Here is a 20,496-nt window from a genome sequence, read left to right as displayed (position 1 = left end):
GAAAATGACAACAGTGTCCAACAAAACGTTTCTATTCTGGTTCGGATGTTGAACAATTCTCAGCTTTGTCCGGATAGAAGTGATGTCTCAAACTAATAATCATTATCAACATTCTCCTTATTGAGCAGTGTAGTCTTACAAGCTCAGATCTTAGATTGATTAAACCGAACAAGGTAAACAGAGATATTAAGTAGCCATTTTGTATTGTTAGCCACTCTGAAATTGCCTACCCTACCTTTACAACTTTTCCATATGACCTAGAAAGTTTCCCAACAACAAACTTGAAAATTAACTATAACATACAATTCACTTTTAAATAACAATTAAATACAAATAAATCACAAGTGAAACTTGGCCTTATTTACAAAATCGTTGGTCCCATGAACGACCATATATATCTGCCATTTATAGATTGTAATCCGCTTAAACTCACTCATTATGTATTACTTTGTGCTGCTTTTATCACACATTTTTCTGACTCTGACTTCTGTTGTAAAATTCTTATAACACCATGAGCAGAATTGTTTTAGTTGTTTTCTGTGTTAGCAGCAGGACAACAGTTTTCAATACTGATAATAATATAAGTGCTAATAATATTAAAAATGTTTCTTGAGCACCAAATCAGCATATCAGAATGATTTCTGAAGGATCATGTGACACTGAAGACTAGAAAAATGATGCTGAAAATTCAGCTTTGCCATCACAGGGATATTTAAATTAAAATAGGAAACATAAGTAATATATAATATAAGTAACCTATATTATGTTAAATATAATAGCAGTGATTTTTACTTTATATTATATAATTAATTATATAATTGGTAGTACAATGAAAACAAATGATGGTGCAGAGCAGACTAGCGACTGAGCGCCACAACACACATGTAGCCAATCAGCAGAGAAGGGGCCAGAGTGAGCAAGAGGGAGATTTGATTTTGAAGAAAGACTGTTGAAAGAGAGATGGCTGAGAGACATTACAAAGAGAAAGGTAAGAGCAATATCACTGGAAAAAGAAGGGTTATGATCAGGCAAGAGCTTTAGGAGCCGCATTAAAAAAGCTTTCCAGCGCTGGAGAGACCAAAGCGGGAAGGCCTGAGAACGGACGTCGAGGATGTGTTGTTTCTGCTCCAGGTGAGTAACATTTCATGGTTGTGCTGTTTCACAGAACCAAGACATGCTTTTGTTGTAACGTTAGCTACAGTAGTTTGTCTGGAGCTGCTGTTCTGCCGACGACTAAACCAACTCTTGCTTGTTTACTTGTGTATGTTGCTGTATTTGTTGTTGTCACTTGTCAGTGGACAAGTATTTTACCCAAGGGTTAGTTCACCCACAAATTAAAATTCTGTCATTAATTACCCACTCACTCTTATGTTGTTCCAAACCCATAAGACTTTTGTTCATCTTCGAACACAGATATATTTTTTAACTAACGTTACCACTTTGACGCTTCAAAAAGTTTGCAAAGAGATCGTAAAACGAATCAAATTTGATTCGAGCTGTTTAATCCAAAATGTTTTGAAGAAACAGATTGAATTTAGGATTGTAACTTATTCACATAAAAGCATTCATCAACTATCAGTTGTGGTAAACTTTGTTGGTTTGCTTGACTTCTAGAACCAATGAGGTTCATTCTCTCTCTAGTTACGCAGCACGTTTGAGCTTCTGCAAGAGGTTTGTTCTTGTCAAGCAGACAGTTGAGCTTCTGTTTATGTTCACTGATCAATATTTATATGTGAATAAAAGCCTAAATTAAATATGTTCATCATATAAAGTGATCGAGTCTTCAGAAAATGTGGACAAAACTGCACAATTCATATGGGTTATAGTTTTATGATCTCAAAGTGTCAAGTGGTTGTTGCGTAGCTGTCTATGGAGGGACAGAAATTGCTCAAATTTCATTAAAAGTATTGTATATAAGTTTATTGAATAGGATAAACCCCTTGATATGAACCATCTCGTTTTCGAGGTGTTTTCTGTACAATACAGAACAAGGGACAAATCAAAACGCATTACAATAGAATAATAAAACATAAACAATACCACAATCAACACACTACAAAAAAAAAACATTAAAAAGATAGCCTAAGTATTTAAGTGAATACAACCACTCACACAGAGGCTGTGAACAAATACTTGCCAACAAAAACATAACATAGATAAAAAATATGGTGACTTGTAAGTGATATACAGGTATATCATCATCTGAAAGAACCTTCATCTGTGTTCCGAAGATAAACGAAAGTCTTGTGATTTTGGAATGACATGAGGGTGAGTAACTTATGACAGAATTTTCATCTATGGGTGAATTAACCATGAAACACTATTAGGCACAGCTGGGGGATTTTTTAGACAAGTTGAGCTGAACACTCCCCATCAAACATCATTCAGGAGATTATCCTTCAGGAACAGAATAGATGTGAAATTTGTGATAGGCCTACATTAATTATTAGATTGAAGAAGTCAATCTGTTGTAAAAATGTTAGGCTAATTTATTATGCATGACCTAATGTTAACGAATTGTTAATTGTTACTACTTTAATTATTTTTATAACTTTAATAATATAACGTTTGGGGGAGTTTCCACATTAGATGACTGACTAAAGTGGTCAAATGACTAATAATCAAAGATGATTTATTTTGTGAATGAAATGTTAGACAACACGTTGTCTCATAGCCATAGCAACATGTTTGGTAAATGAGACACTGACATTTAAGCTCACTGTATGTTTTTCTTATGGCACACTTTCTTTTAAATGATCACAAACATATGCTTGGGCTCCTCTGTGGGGAGGCTGCTTTGAACAGTTGGGGTTCTTGCGTGTGTGTGTGTGTGTGTTGGGCTGTTTTCGCCCCTGCTGTTCTATTGATCCACTGAACAAGGTCTGGGCTGCACCCTCCTCCATGCCTTTATTCACTGGGAGGGATTTCTGTTTAAAAATGGAGAGATTAAAGAAATCTGTTCAACAAGCTTTAAGCAGCCACATGACACTATTAGCTCATCTGTGCACCTTACAAGGGTGGCCCAATGTAACTGCACTTTGGGGGCCACATGAATATTTATGCACTTTTAGGATAAGCCGTCTGTTTTTAATTAGAACATGGAGAAGGTTGTGCAAATCTGGCCAATACTTGTGCTTAAATGGGGCAAATCCCCCAGCGCTCCCCAATAACCCCCACTGACACGATGCACATCCAGAAAAATCTGAATTTCGCATCTTTACAGCATTTGCTCATCTTTCCCCTCGCTCTCTAAAGACACAGTAATCATCGTGTCTGCACTTTGCCTTTCACTTGAGGGGACGTCCCGCTGCTCAGGCAGACGAGCCCCTGAAAGGGACTTACCCCCCCCCCCCCCCTCCTCCTTTTAGTTTTTTTGTGTGTGAATCTGGTTGTGTGTGAATTATCCATTTCTCATTGTCTACAAACATGTCCATTTGAAAAGTTGAGTTGAGTTTTTATGTTTGTTTTAATTGGTTTAACTTGTGTTGCTTGACTTTTGAAGGAAATATCAAATGTGTGTTTACTGGAAATGCGTCTCATTTTGTAATTTTTCTTTCTTTTGCTCACCTCAGACGATCTAAACTGGACCAGGGGGGTTGTACGTTTTTCAGAGAACTGCTCGACTCTTGCAACATTATCCCAAATGACGGGTCAACTATTGGAAAAGACATTGAGGTTCACTTTTGACATTGGCACTAATAACAGAATATGAATCTGTTCTTTTGAGATATAAATAAATAAATAAATAATAATATATATATATTAGATATTAAGGCAAGATACAACCGGCAAAACCATAGTTTTTTGACTAGCAGAAAGAAAACATCCAAAAAAGATATTTAAGTGTTTATTTTATTGCACTTTGTTCACTCTTTTTGCATATGGAGATTTCAAGTACAAAAAATTGTTACATACATGTTAAAAAACCCTTGTGTTTGCAGAAAAAGCTATCAGGAAGGACCACGATGACTTTGTCGTCCTGCATGACAGACCTCCTCTGCCTTCTAAATCATTACATTATCCAGAGTTTAACAAAACAAGCAGTTTTTACGTGGTAAATTTATAGGTAGGTTTTAAATAAATAGGTTTTAAAGTAGATACAGTAAATGTTTAAAATAATTCTGGTTTTAAGACTTTTCATAGCAGCAGCCAAAATTGTGTGTTGTTGTCTTTTTATGTGGCCATCTTGAGATGAGGAGTGACGGGAAGGTCAACCTCTTGGTGGCGCTGTTGATCGCAGGACAGTTTGTCGTCCCTGAGGTGAGAGGCGTTTGTTCACAGAGATGTTTTTGTGGCATTTTCAAGTGCAGTATGTCCATGATACAGGCAAATATTTGTCTTCTTTGTCTTTTGCATAACATACATTTTTTACCGAACACTGTATTCAGTATTGTACAAAACACATCACATTATTTACACAAAAATCTTGAACTTACTTCTGATTCTGCCATTCACATTTAACTCTTTGCTTTGTCAAGTCTATTGCTCAGTGACGTACTGTAAACACAGACAGTACAAATGTGCAACAACCATGTACATGTGTGAAACAAGTCAGTACAAGTTCATTCGGCCCATGCTAGGGTGTTCTAATGAAAGCTGACGACTGCATCTGAGGGAAAATACGATGACGTGCAATAAAGGACATGTACAATTATGAAACACAGTTTGAACAAGAAAAACCCTCTCACTATTTGTCACCAGAGTGGATTCTGGAAGTTTTAATGCATTCGTCTGACAGAACCTGCAGCCTTTAGCCAATGCTGTCGACATCGACAGTGATTCAGTTCTTCCATTTATGCACTATTGCAATCATAAATCTGTCTAAGCTACTAAGAAATGCAGAGATATGTTTGTTGGATGCATGTAATAACTGAGCATTAAATAGCAACAATTCATTGTTGGGCAGTTTAACCTTTTTAACTAACCTTTCTTATGTTTATTTTATTATTTAGTCTATATATAATATGCAGTATAGGTGTTTTAACTGATAACCACTTTTTAAGTTATTTATTTATTCCTCAAGCGTCCCTCATAAAGCAGCCATTAATTGATCCTTCATGGACAAATTTGGGCTCAGAAAATTGTGATCCCAATTTTTTTATTTTTTATAAATATCATCTAAATGTACCATATTTTTTTAAATATATTAGTTAGTATTATAATATTGTATTTAATATTTTTGTAACCTCAGTAAAAATATGAGTTCCAGTAAGTTAAGACAGCCAAAACCTTGGTGACATCTGATATATGTTGGTATAAAAATAGCAACAACAAAAAAAATCATTAGGTTCTAGAGTCATACTTGCCTTCATCTTATAATTTCATATTTTTGTCATAAAATTATCTTTTTAACTCATATTTTGTACTTTGTCAATTAAAATTTTTTTTTGTCTCATAATTGTTACTTTTTTAAATATCAAAAAAGCATGATTTTTTCCATACTATAACTCTAAGATTTTTTTTGTGTGTGTGTGTGTGTGGATGAAATACAGAATGTCACACTGCAGGACATTGTTGCCACTGTTTGTGATTTAGTGGCAACTCCCCCATTACTGATGTAATTGTATTATTATTTTGTGTGTGTCTCTGTGTGTGTGTGTGTGTTTGTGTCTGTGTGTGGGGCGGGGTCTCTTCAAGGAATTGCTGCTGATATAGTTAAACAGTGTGATACTGCCACATATTTTTGTCAAATATTATTTATCTTGAGTGAAAAACCGGTGTGTGGAAATCTGCTACATATCATGAGTTTAATTCACACGCAGACGTTCTGCTTTTTGAGCACTTCACAGATTTGCTGCAGTGTATTATTTAGTCAGATGCTGTTATTTGGTCTGTATGTAATGAGACCGAGTTATGGAGCATGTCTAATTCTTTACAGAAAAGCCAGGAGTTGGCATTGGGGTTTACGCCGCCTCTATTAAGAGCAGCATGGGGGAAGGAGCAGGTATTTACTACCTCAATCTGGCTCTTTTGCCATGCGGTGCCTCCCATTTTTTTATCTTCTTTTATGACCTCAGTTTTTATGGCAGATCCTTCAAATACGCTTCTGTTTTTATGATTCATCTTCACACTCATTTATAGTCCTCCTAACCCTATTCTTGCAGCACTGCAATGGAAATATGGGGATATCATTTAATTGGGGTATATGCTCTTTTTGGTTGTTACAATAGTGTAAAATTTAAAAAGACACAAACAAATTGTAGATATTTACCACACAAAGAAAGTTGCATGGCTATGTTGTAAATTACCTCCTATTAGATGCCTGTAGGTGCTGACTAAAGTTTCAGTATTCATTCACAGCTACCTATTGCATTATGTGCCATTTCTGTAGTTTAGTGAACTAATATTGGCTTAGTAACTTGTAGGCTAGCTATCCTCGATTTGATTTTACACCACAGGACCTGTGTCTACAATGTCTCTGAAATGTCCTTGAGCGTGCTGATGTTTGGTAGCAGCTCCAGATGTGCCGTAGCAGGCGTGGGGTCCACCAGGGCTTTAATTTAATCTTCAGCGTCGTTAATTCTTTTCTCTGTGGGACTATTGGGCCACACACACCCTCAAGTATAACAATGTGGCGACGTGATGGGCTCGTCATCCCAATGGGACACTTCACAAGAAAGTGTAAAATTAAAACATTAAAAAGCTTGTGGTGTCTGTTAATAGATGGATCTTACATGTTTCTCCACAAGTCAGTATGAAGTTAAAATAGACCCCCCCCCCCCCCCCCCCACACACACACACACACTTATTATGAATGACAAATAAAATACAGACTGTTTATTAAGGATAAAAAAGGACAATATTTTTTTTGAAATGTAGTTTAAATAAATTTCTTAGAAACATACTGTCTGTATTTATTTATGTTTTATATCACTCGGATTTTGTTATATTCATAAAATAAATAAATAATCATAATCATTACATACATATATATATGTAATATATATATATATATTATCCTTTTTTATCCTTAATAAACAGTCTGTATTTTAGCACATTACTCTTTTAAGGTGTTTTCTTCATTATAATGTCAGGACAATTGTACGATAGTGACTTTAATGTATTTTAGACAAGTAATGCAATGTCTGTTAACATTACTGGTACTCTAATTTTGGAAACTTAAATTATGGCAATGATAGTAAAACATTTTTTATATAAATTGAGATTGATTCCATGAGCTTCTGAAACACTGAAAAATATATTTTCAAAGTGTTTCGAAAGTGTTACCTCTGGAATACATCAATCTCTATGGATAAAATGAAGTCCCAACCTACATATTTTTTTCTTGCACATTATTGTTTCACTCTGATTTGTTATATTATAGATGTAAAATAGCTTTTGAATGCTGTTTCATGTTGACTTTATATTGTTCAAATAATTTTGCTTTATCGACATTAATATGTTTGAGGTTGCTTCCTTTGTGATGTATCTGAATTTTTTTTTTAATAATAATAATATAGGGACTTGAGTTTGTCCATCGGGAATTGATTGGATCGTTGAGGTTTGCTATAGAATGCAACAATGCTCATCCCCATTTTTTCCATAAATTTTTCCCATAGGAGTCTTTGTTAAGAAGTTTTAAGCCATGAACCAAGCCAACCAGCTATGAGGTGAATCACAACACAAGCTTTAATTTGAAACAAAAAAGGTCAGACCAAAAGACAAATGTACAAGAATGTGTAGCATTGCGAACAGCATAATTGAATTAAAAACAACAGAGAAGTATAAAACTACTAATTTACAAATGCATTATGTGTATAAAAACAATATATTTTAAGTTTATTGCAAAATGTGCATACATAATATATACATATATGTGTATGTGTATTAATTTTGAGAGCATAGAGAGATCGACTCAATTATGTAATTCTCACAGTGCTTCATGGGAGTGGGCGGAAGGAGCTAAAGAGCTCTTTTGGTGCATGTGGTTTTTTTTTTTACTTTGATTGGTGTGATTTTTCTGTACATCATCATGGGTAGTGTAGTTTTCCACCATGAATGCTGTTAAACACGATTATTTAAAAAATAAGTTTAAATAATTCAGGCTGATGGCACCATGGATTAACAACCTGCATTGCTCACAGTAGGGCTGTCTTTAAAAGTTTACAAGTTAATGTTCAAAATGATTGGAGTTCCTCCGGAACCCGACTGTTGCACTTTATTGCTGTGATCTCATGTGATTGAAAGATTGTCCCGCCCTCTCCCCAAAACACACAGTCAGTGAAGAGAAGAGATGTCGCTGCAAGAGGAAGGGGAAGATATTTTGATTAAAGATTGCGAGGGCACATTAATTAAAATAATACGGAGGGGGTAATTTTGGAGATGTAATGCCCCAAACGGCCGCACTGACCTGCTGGATGAGATCCATACAGTGAGGGTTTAGAAGGCCATACAGTGAATGGTGAGCATTTGTGGTAACATACCATACAACCAGAACATGCCTATGCAATGACTGTACTATAACTCTTTGTTAAAGATGTTTGCTCTCAGGGTGATTCTTCAAATTTCCTTACAACACAAACTGTCAGTCAGGTTGGAGCATCTGGCATACAGCCACTTCCTCCAAAAACAAATGTTCAAATACCTGTTTTAGTCTAGTTTTTAGACCTGTTCTGACAATCGTTTTAAAGGACACATCACACATTCTTTAAAGCAACTCCACGTCTTAAAGCTTGACATTGGTAAAAAAAAAAAGAAGATTATATTCAGATAAGGCCTGTAGTTCACTGTTGAGATGTCTGTCTTTCTTTAATTGTATAGTCATAGATATGACTGATAGCCTTAATCCTGATTCACCTAAAGTTATGTTGTAGATTTGAGTTTCCGTCAAAGTGATTATTTCAAGGTTATGAAGACCAATTTATTCTGTGAGGCAAAGCTGAATTTTCAGCATCAGTACTCAGTCTTCAGTGTCACATGATCCTTCAGAAATCATTCTAATATGCTGATTTGGTGCTCAAGAAACATGTATTATTATTATCAATGTTGCAAAGAGTTGTGCTGCTTAGAAACTGTGATTGTCACAAGGGTGTGAGACTGGATCTAATCGCAGCAGTCACTTTATTTAACAATACGAACAAAATAACAAACCCGCAGGAGAACAGAATAAACGCAAAACTATGCCTGTTCACATGGGTCCACGAAAACGACAAAAAACGCTGTATTATTCATGCCAGGCCAGTAGTTGGGGATGTCACTTTGTAAAGAAACACTACACGCCTAAAGACTGAACACTTATACGCATGCGTATGTCATCACCGTTTTCATAAATCTTTGTTTTTGTAGTTTACACGGAGACGATAATGGTATTGGTTTCAAAAACTTGCACTTTGAAACCCTTTTCAAAAGTTTGCGTTTTCAGGACCCCTGTTGTGTAAATGAAAGGCCAAAACGCATAAAATGTTTCACGTTTTTAGTTGAAAACCGTGTTGTTTTGTAGACAGCCCCTTAGTGAAGGGAGAAAACAAGGAACAGGTGAGGTTAATCAATTAAAAAATGAGAAACCATGGCAACAAATGGAACATACCTAGAAACCATGACAACTAATGGAAAGGAAACAAGAATTAACAACACAGGTAAACCAGAAACCTCATGTGACAGTGATCTTTTTTTTCAGGACTCTATGATGAATAGAAATTTGTACTGATTTTTATTATTATTTTTTATTATAGTGCACTCACTTGAGTATGGCAGATTATGATGGCCGCACACCCCTCCACAGCACACATCAGGGAGTATCTGTCGAGTAATGGGGCCACGGTCTATGCCAAAGATCGCTTTCGTCACTTCTCTATGACGTTCACCTCAGGTAAGGCTGGATGGATTAGTGTAGGACCTTATGCATTAGAAAGCTGTGTTGTGTATGTAACTGAATGCTGTAACTGCATATTATGCCGTTGATTCGCCTAGTTGGTGCACGGGTGTGGAGATGTGTATGGGCATGTTGCATAACAGGTCTTTTTCACGTAACACATTTCTTGCCTTTACTCAAACTGAAACTTTTTATTCTTAGTTTTATACTTAAGTTTGTTCATCTCATTTATAGAGCCATTTCTTTTCTTGTAGAGCTTAGTTTAAACATTACTCCATAGCAGTCTTAAATGATACATTTTCCATGTTTCTTTAACTTGTCATTCTCTTTCTCTTAGTTTTGTACTTGCATGATAAATCGTCCCAAGGCATTCAGGAAACAACATTTATTCAGAGCATGTGCGGAAACTCACACCATCTTCCTCCCAATATCCCTGTAATTCTGAGAAATTGCTGAAGATTTACATGTTCCGTCTCAATTAATAATTGGCTGACCCACTTTTTTTTCTCTAAATGCCTGCCCTGGGCCTTAGTGTCAAGATGCCTGCGTTTAAAATCACACCACTGTCACAGCCATTAAAGTTCCATTTCTGTAACAAATTCAACATCTTAAACAATACATTTCAAGACATTTGATTCAAACATGCATTAAAAATGCAATTCAAAACTACAATTACTTGAATACACCTCTTCTATAATAAACATATAATTATTAATTTCATTTCTGAATTAAAGTATGTTTTGATTTTTGTAAAATGTTAATTTTGTACACCAAACAAGTAAATGCCTTTACCTTGACAAATATAAACCTTTTTCTAAACAATATGAAACAAACATGAATGCAAATATTATACTTGACACATTTTAAACTAGATTTCTTTATTGCCTTTATAGTTTCTTCAAAGCTCCTGCTGTGAGTAACATTCCCTTTAAAATGTGTAATGCATAGTTTTGTGCAATAAAAATATATAGTTATTGAACCTTATGGGTAAACCAGATTTCACCAAGTAAACATATTTTTTTATCCTGGAACATCCAATCAACCAATCAGATTTGAGCGACAAGATTATGGTTTATGTCAAGTATAGGCTTAAAACCCGCTGGATTATCCCGCTGATACCATGGTCATTAGCCATTAGCCAACTTTGACAACTTAAAGCTGTTATTGATGTTTGCAATGCGATATTTGACTGGAAGGGTAAAACGGGCGGTTATTTTCGTCAGTTGCGGCTCGTTGAGAAATATAATGTAGCGATTTTAGCGGAAATGGAGTTTAATTCATTAGGGAATTCCTCAAGTGGAATGGATTTGACTGACGGCGCTCTGAAAAGCGAACAGACATATGCACTGAATGTAAAAGTGAGTGGGTCCAATATTATTGTTCTTAAAAAGTGGGTGGGTCTTGTCCCACCCATATACAATGGTTCCGATGCCCATGGGCAGGGTTATGTTAGGAGTAGGGATAGGACAAATTTTTCAGACAGTTGTTGTTCCAGGATTAAAAAAATATGTTGATGATCCAGATACATGTCTTAATTGGCAAAATCACAGTGACCTTATGTTAACCGTAGCAACTAAGCTTAAGGGAAATATTAAAAATGTATGGTTATAATTAGCTAATTAATCTATTGAAGCTCTGTGCTTAGTTTCTGTTAAAGTCATTTAGCCATGACTCTTAGTCAAAAATAAAATAAATGTTTTGCTCATCCCTCTTATCTAAAGAATGACAAACTCAAAAATTATTTGCAATTCAGTTAAAAACTTCAATCAGATTAGTAGTATTTTACAGATCATCAAACCTGCTCTTCCTGTAATGGTCATTTTCCGGTGTTCTTCATCCGCTTTCTAGCTCTCGACTGCTAGCCAGATGACACAGTACAACTGCGTGGCATACACGGCAATTACAAATCTCTCCTGAGTGCATGTTTGTCTATGTCTGGCCTAATTCCTCAGACTGATAATACAAATGTATCTTAATGACCATGTTGCAATCTGTCGAGCGAAGCAAATTATGGCACAACACAAGAAAGTAGGATAAAATCTCCCCCTCGAATTCTCTATGGACCATCAACAGCCTTTAAACGTCTTACTCAGTCTGTCTCTGCGGAGCAATGCATGATCAGAACTACATGCGGTGTCAACCTCATTAAGACAGTTTAAGAACAAGGCATTAATAAAATCATGTCAAGAGACAGATTGGGATTCAAGCGACCATAAACGCTTAATTAGATTAATCATGAGGTAGATTGTTTAGAATATGTATTATTGCCTTCTTTTGTGTTCAAAGCCATTAAAGAACCTGAAAAGAAAACCCCCTGAAAAGTCTGTTTGTGGTTCAGGTCTCAAAATAAGCGTTCTGCTGCTCGAGTCATGTAGGCTATATCTAGTCATCAATGGAACGCGCGTGTTTTCTGTTTGCCGTGCAAGTCCAGACACGTCGGCCCTTTTTAAAAACAATGACAGGTTCAACTGACCTGGGAGCAACACTCAGTCTCGCTCTGAGTCATTGGAACCTGATGGAAAACACTTTTCTTTAGATGCAGTGAGACAGGGCGACACTTCCTGTGGCGTACATTGTCTGGACGTACAAGAAATGTTTGGATCTGTGACTTTTTTTTAATTGAAGATGATAAAATAACAAGGATAAATCTGAAAAAATCCAACAAGAGAAAGAAAGGTGTGTTTTCTAAACCAGCCCTACCTGATTCAAGTTTCATGTTTGGCAGATACTCTGACTACTGAAGAGAAACAGAACCAACTGGAAGGGTGACTGTCACCAGATTTGTCAGAGCTCGGCTGGGAAGGGCCAAACTGAGGTCTGAAGTGAAGGACCTGAAAGATTAGGGAACAACTACACCCTGATACTATGTAAGACTGCTGCATTATTTCATATTAGCACAAACTAAGTGCCACTCCTAGTCATATTACTAAGATTAATAAGACTACTTAAGGTTTCATTTGTGGTCTTTGCTAATGACTTTTCTATGCTATTAGACTTTCATCTGCTGGACAATAAAGTAAAATCCAATAGACATGCCCACATTGAAGGAGGGATCCAAACCATTGGACACATCTTGAGGGTGGGCTTTTTTATTTTTTATTTGGGCTAGTAAGCAACAACCTATATCACCATAGCAAACAACTCCCAAGTATACAATGGCAATTGCTTAGCCATGCATATTCTTTTTAAAATGTAAAAAACTATTTTCACCGTACTGAAATCTATAGGGTTCTAATCAAGCCTGTGTAACCAATGACAGCAAGAGTTCAGTCCCATAATACATTTCAACTCATGCTTCAATATTTTCTTAATTACCGGCTACACCTCTGCTCCGCACCCTTATCCTATGGCTGGTATTGGAATGACACTTAAACCCAATTAAACTGAGTAAACAAGGATTTCTCAGGTGTCCATGCTTGTCCCTGTGTGAGACATTGCTGCCAGTGTGTAATGGGCAACAATTCATTAAATCCCGAGTGTTATCTGCTCTAGCAACGTTTATTAGTCAAGTATCACTATAACAAGTATTATTGTTAAGGATTTTAGCAACTTTAGCACTAACTACTAAATTTAAATCTGTCATTTACTCTCTCTCATGACGTTCCAAACCCATAACCTTTCGTTCGCATCTTTTTCGTCAACACTTGACCCATTAATACTAACACTTGACTAGACTAGTCACAGCACTTGCATACTGTTGCCATATTGTTACTTTGATTGCTTCTTTTGTTCTCCTTATTTGTAAGTCGCTCTGGATAAAAGCGTCTCATAATCATTTAGTGTAAATGTAATGAGACCTGAGAGATTTGTGTCTCTCCATTGAAAGTACAACTTCAAAAAGTTCATTTAGACTTTGTAAAATCAATCCATATAAATAAATTGAATCCATGTCCGTTTACCCAACCCGATCACACTAAATGCGCCTCTAGCACGCAGTGTGTTAGCGGTCTAACCCTAACCCTACCCCAGACCTAAACCCAACCACAACCGAACAAAGCTCTGTGCGTGTCATATTGACGCTAAAGGGTGCCATGTGTGTTGGATGTAGACGATTTGTCAAAAGTGTCAGTATATGACGCCCAAGGATGAGAATGCGTTTATCGTGCAATGTATACGCGAAAATTAGTTTTTACGTGCATAGGACACACATGGGTAGGTTATAGGTTTAGTAGTGGTGTGGGGTGCGTGTGTATTATACGTTGGGGTAGAATTAGTGGTGTGGGGTGCGTGTGTATTACACGCAATGAAGTGCGTAAACTGCGTATCATATGCAAAAAAACTCTTTTGCGTATAAATTCCACGATAAACACACTGCGTGCTATAGAGACGCATTTACGCGAGAACAGGCTGCTTTACCATATATGTGCTATATCTATTGTGCGCTGATCAATGTTTAATGTGCAGAAGCCTTCATATGAAGCAATTGTGTCTTCAAGCACTTTTTGAAGGGTGGAAGGTTTGGTGGAATGGACTTTGAAAGTAGGAACAGAAATCTCTCAGGTGTTATTAAAAATATCTTCAGTTGTGTTTCAAAGATGAACTAAAGACTTATGTGTTTGGAACGACATGAAAGGGAGTAATTGATGATAACAATTTTGGGTGAACTATCCCTTTAAACGTCAGAACATAACCGGTCGTGTGCTATTTGGACATGGACACGAGTGACGCCTCAAATCATATGGCTTTTTGAGGAGAGGTTTCACAAACAACATGTTTAAAAACTGTACAAATGTAAAACTGTACAAATGTAGTTCATTTTGCACAGATTGAATTAAATAGATGGTAGAGTGCCGTAGACCAATCGTAAGACTTTCTATAGTTCATTTCTCTGTCATATTTCTATGTCTGCATGTTGGATGTTGTGGAGGTGCTGAGGAAAACTGAAGCTCTCCTCTCGTGATGAATCGCAGGATACTGGAACTGAGCTGTGCTGGTCTTTTCTTTTCTCTCTTTCACAGAAACACACATTTCTTCTTACCCTGGCCTCTTCATTCACTCAGGTCTGACCAGTCATTCAGGGACTTTCATGAACTTTTAAAATGCTCCCAAACAACATTACATTGAAACGGCAAAGATATTTCTGGTATCTGGCTGTAAACATGACAAGAGTCCAAACCGTCAGTCAGTCAGCCCTAATGTCACCAAAGATATGTAGAGCACTCGTGGTTGAACTGTGTCGTCGTCAAAGCAAACTGGTCAGATATCAGTATGATAAAAAGCAAGAGTGCTCAATGGGTATTATTAATAATAATAATTATATTAAACAATTTACCACCAAATAGTACTGTGTATTAGTTTACTGAGACTTGTTAAAATTGACAAGTGACATCAATTGAAAAAGTAAAGCTAGCTCATGTAGCACTTCTCAGTACACACACACTTCATGGCATAGATTCAACAAGGTGCTGGAAACCTGATAACATCACACAGTCGCTGCAGATTTATCAGTTGCACATGTGAATCTCCCGTTCCAGCACATCCCAAAAATCCTCTATTGGATTGAGTGAACTCATTGACATGTTCAAGAAACCAGTTTGAGATGATTTAAGTTCTGTGACATGGTGTGTCATCAGAAGATCATACTATGTGGTCATAAAGGGGTGGACGTGGTCAGCAACAATACTGCTGTAGCGTTTAAACAAAGTGTGCCAAGAATATACCCCCCCACCCCCCCACACACACCAATTTCACCACCAGCATCCTGAACCGTCGAGACAAGGCAGAGTGGATCTTTCCTTGCACACACACAGAAACTTATATATAATGTATATAGTTTTAGTTTCTTTGGAGAAATTATAACGTAGTTTTAAATACAATTTCAGGAAAGCTTAACACATTAACAAATAAATAACCCTTCAACTGCACGTGACCACACTTGTTTTTTTTTCTGTCTGTTCTCTAGAACGGCAAGTTTATCAAGTTTACTGCTTGTCCAACAAGATCTCGAATCACTTCCTGCCGTTATTGTCCATCCAGTTTCTCATTTTTAGCAAAACTGAAGAAAAACACTGCAACAGTAAGCTATCGGATCTGAACGCATTGTGACGTTTACAGTACAAGTCATAACAACTGTATAATTATACTTTTAAGGGAATTTTTATTGTAAAATAATATGATAAAGTATTGTTTTTTTTGTGTTTTCTTTCTGGGAAAGTGATGATCAGTGCTTGATGTTAATGTTTTTTTATATTGTATTGTTTTTTTTAAATGCTTTACATTCTTATTCATTTTTTATTTATTTATTATAAAACTTACAGTATTTAAAAATGTACAGCATTTTAATGACAGTGAAGCGTATTGATGTCTTTACATTCTTTATTTACAAATATGTTTAATTCATCATTTGGATTTTCCTTAAAAATGTTAAATAAATTATTTTTGGGGAACTATCAAAAAAGTATGTTCATAAAGAATGGATATTAAATTTAGTGATGTCAGATGTTTTTCTTTGTTCTTTAGTTTTGTTCTTCGTGTACATCTGTATTTCCTATTCAGATTTAAGTAATGTTTGAATTATACTTTACTAAAGGGACATTTTTAATTATGTTTATAAAATTCTAATCGCTGAATCAATAAAATGCTCCTAAAAGTAGCAATGTTCCAGCACATCTCTATCTTTATCCTTTTATACTGTCAGGACAAGAGTAGCAAAAAATACGCTTTGATGCTAAAAAATATAATTAACAAGCACAAAATGATTTACTTTTTGATTTAACATTTTTAGCATATTCTAAAGTTAGATATTGCCAAAATCTTATTTTTAACCTTTTAACAAATCGCAATCAGTATTGATTTCGTTGTAAGCACAGACAAAATTATTTTATTCTATTCTTTTTCACATTATAACAATGAGCTAAGTTAAATATTGTCTTATCAAAATCCAAATATGAAGAAAAACTACAGTAGAACATTGGAAATGGATCAAAACCTTTCATCGAAGTTATAGCCTACATGACTTTTGAACAAAACCTTGTCTTAGAACAACTTTGATGAACTTTTTTGATCCACTTCAAATTTTGACTACTATATAGAGTGCTGTTTAAGTGTCCCAAAAACTTTTTGGGGCCACTGTATATTGACTGGACCATGCTGATAATTAAGAATGAGGATTTATCTCCAGACTAAACTAAAGTTGGAAGAGAACAGCGTGAGGTAAACGGTCGTGTATCGTGCACGCAGTGCTGACTGCTCTTTCTGCCCAGGAACCCAGATGAGCCGGTCGGACCTGAAGAGTCGTCATTCCAGTCTGAATGAAAAGCCCAGTGTGAGTTATCCAACGCACCGCACAGTATAAAAGACTGCACACCCAACTTTAACATCGCCGAGGCCAGACCGTTCCAGGAGAACTGCTTGCGCTTTTTAAACAGTCTTTTCATGGGACGCTTATATCGGATGGAAACGTGAACCAGGTGCTCTGCAAGATATTTGTCATTGATTAAAGAGATCGTTTTTTGAAGAAGAAATACCTTCCCGAAACTTTCGCGTTCCGTCTGTGCCGTTTTTAATCGTTATTCTACGTCCGTCTCGCTGTTTTTAGGCCTCCGTGAGCATTAAACGCAGGTCAACTCCTGGAAACACGTCCCGAGACTTCTCTCTCCATGCTGCTGTTTTTGAACGAGTGAACGCGTTCTGTGTGAACAGGTGAAGAGGAGAACCTGGACGGCTTCAGATGTGGATGTTCTTGGTCTCTCTGGTGCAGTGGTTCTTAACAGTTCAACAGTTCTATCTCAAAATTGTGAAATGTTTAGGACCACTTGATCAGGGAGGCACTGTCATTGGTTCTGGGACAAAGATGACCTGAACGATTTGTTCGCTCTGTAAATGTTTAACAACTTTTTAAAATATTTACTGTAAACATGTGTCAGTCAAACGCTTGAGATGGAATTATAACTTCATTGTCCACTAAAACAGTTTAAATTGTTATAAAGAGTAAAATATATTATTTTGTTAAAATGATTGGTTGTTGTAGACGCTAGACTCACGGGCAGTGTATTTTAGGTCGAAGATATATAGTGTTAACTCTGCTTTTGATTCACTTTCTGTCTCATTAAGGGGAAATTGCGTTACGGGGATTTCTGTTTAAAAAGTCAGAATTGTTGTTGAGCTTTTTTGGGGGGGTTGGAGGTGTTCTAACCTAGCTAAAACCTGGGACAGCTTTTCTGACAATGTCCCCAGAAATTAGAGGTGTGTGTGTGTGTGTGTGTGTGTGTCTGTGTGTTTGTGTGTGTTGTTGTTTTTAAACATGTAGCCTATGTATGTAGGTGTTTGTGCGTGTGTGCGTGTGTGCGCGTGCGTGTGTGTGTGTGTGTGTGTGTGTGTGTGTGTGTGTCCCAGAAATTAAGGTTGGGTTTGGGATAGGGTTAGTCTATTGCAGGACATATTAGCAGTTTCCCTTTTAAGTGGGTCAGCTTTTTTTCTTTCTTTACTGTATCCATTTAATTAATGAATTTATTTTTAGACATAATGTGTATAGGTCCGTCTAACACATTAAAGACATTTAAAACCTAACAAATATATTTGAAAGACTTTCTCTCTTGTGCCCCCTTGTGTTTCCCTGTGTAACTTCTAATGCTGAATTGTAATTAGTTGCTCAACTTATATTTCCATTTTGCCTATTCAGTATCAACATATCAGCTTCTTGCCCCCTAAACACTCTTCATAGCTAAAGGTTAACAGGACACAGACACACACCAAACTGACCTATAGTCGTGTGTCTTCAGTGGTGTGCTGTCCGTGGTGCTGAACCGCATATAAGTCTCTTGGGGACCATTGACGGACTCTGCTGGTTCGCCGGTTGCCTGCATGATTAAATTGTCCGAGACTTAAGATTTAACGCGTTGTCTTAAGCTTTGACAACGGCACGACTAGGTAACGAGAGCGAACAAACACAGATGAGCGCAAACTGTCATGCAAATCAATAGTCACAATTATCGTGTCTCAACAGTTTCATCAGTTCATTAAGCAACCAAAAGACCGACCTGTGACCCTGCTTTTAATTAAAGAGCCCGACGATACCATACAGAGAGGCTCCAAGCTGTGCATCTTACACCCACTGTACACATATCAAACTGTTTGTGGACAAATCGATTGTGCATGTGTCTCGTAATCAAGAGGGGCAAAATAGAGGGGACTAGAAACATCTCATGCATTGCAAATTAAAGTGGAAACCTTTAAGATTAATCCATGTCACAGATGGAGAAAATAAATAAATAAAAGGCTATATCAAATAGCATTTAGTACGAGTTCCTTATACAGTAGCATGCACAATCTTTTAATTTAATTTTTTATTTTTTATAATAACAATAATAATACAAACGATGAAATATTATTTGATCATTCGGTAGGGTCATAGGCCTACAACGATTTCAACTGAGTCCGAAAAGAAAAAACTATAGGCTAACTAATGGGTTAGGTTTTTTCCCCCAGACTCAATCTCCAAAGATTTGTCGTCTTTTGGTGCCCCTAGCGTCATAGCTAAACATCAAATTGATTTTTGAACCAATAGACCTTATTCAATGTAGCGCCGCCATTTTTTTTTTTTTTTTTACTGGAATGGAAACAAGGGTGTGAGCCCGATGAATAGAATACTGTTCGTTCATTAGATTGTACTGTTTAACAACAATCCTATTGTTCAACTGAAGAAACGTTTTTCCGGAAAAATAAATCAGTAGCCTAGTCAAAAACTCCATAAAACAGTTAAAAAAGTTGTGAGTTGTGCAAATTACGTGATTTAGGACTTTTATACAGTGCTTTACAGTTTTTTTTACTGTGATAAGTTCATTTATTATTAATACAATTATAATATATATATATATATATTATAATTGTATTAATTATACATTTAATTAGGCTAACTTATCACAGTATAAAAAACATAGACCTAAATCAGTATATATAGGCCTATATATATATTATACATGCTATACCAGAATATGATAGATTGTGATCCTTACAGAACCCGTTAATGCGGCCTATGCTTTGAAAATATGCAATCTGACCAATTTGTTTTCAAGATGTACGTTTAGGGGGAATTCAGGTATTGGACACGTTTTGCCTTTTTGGTGACTGGGAAAAAATGTCCCAATTATTTTGAATTAACCCTAATTTTCAAGATCCACCGTGGGTTAACCTTTTGTTTGAAGCTTATATGTCACGTATCCCAAAACCACCCCCGCCCATAATTCACTCCGAAAAACTCGCTCGAATCGAATGCATCAGTGGAACCATATAGCTGTCCTTTGTTATTGATAAATTATTCATGAGCGCTCAATCCAATCAGTTATTCTGTTGATCCGAGTCCTCTCGGGCGCGCGTCGCTTTCTTTCTTCTTGATCTCAGAGGCGCGTCCTAAATAGCGGCAATATTCGCTAAACGCTCCGTCTTGCACCCCACTGGCGGAGCTCAGTATGAGTCAGGGTGGAAGATATTTCAACAGTCTTAATGAGGAGCCCGGAGCGATCCGCGTACATGCGCGAGGGCAGCAGATGTCGAGCAGCTCCCGCGAGACTCGATCCGCGGAATTTCATCATCGTGTCGGGATGACCCTGCGCTATCCCGGAGAGGAGAGTGAGAGAAAGGCTTGTGTACGTGGTAAATCACCTTTACAATGGATTGTAATCATGAGGTCCTAAAGGACTAATGCATGAGCGACCCCCTTCCCCATCCAAAACTAATCTGAAGCACTC

General features: G+C 36.7%; 1 long non-coding RNA gene across 6 annotated transcripts; it reads left to right on the top strand.

Moving 5' to 3' along the window:
* The first annotated feature begins 841 nt into the window (after positions 1–841).
* LOC307009473 lies at positions 842–16,416 on the top strand. 6 transcript variants are annotated; one of them, XR_013800043.1, is made up of 9 exons: positions 842–1,131; positions 3,573–3,675; positions 3,942–4,066; positions 4,192–4,260; positions 9,672–9,808; positions 12,537–12,678; positions 12,805–12,890; positions 14,770–14,811; positions 15,714–16,403. It is a non-coding gene; the product is annotated as an uncharacterized lncRNA (long non-coding RNA). The 6 variants fall into 6 exon arrangements; XR_013800041.1 differs by lacking the exon at positions 14,770–14,811 and having other exon boundaries at positions 15,714–16,416; XR_013800044.1 differs by lacking the exons at positions 12,805–12,890; positions 14,770–14,811 and adding an exon at positions 8,218–8,401 and having other exon boundaries at positions 15,714–16,396.
* Positions 16,417–20,496: the final 4,080 nt, after the last annotated feature.

Source organism: Phoxinus phoxinus (assembly GCF_949152265.1).
Source record: "Phoxinus phoxinus genome assembly, chromosome: 13".
NCBI lineage: Eukaryota > Metazoa > Chordata > Actinopteri > Cypriniformes > Leuciscidae > Phoxinus > Phoxinus phoxinus.
This window is presented reverse-complemented; position numbering and strand designations above follow the sequence as displayed.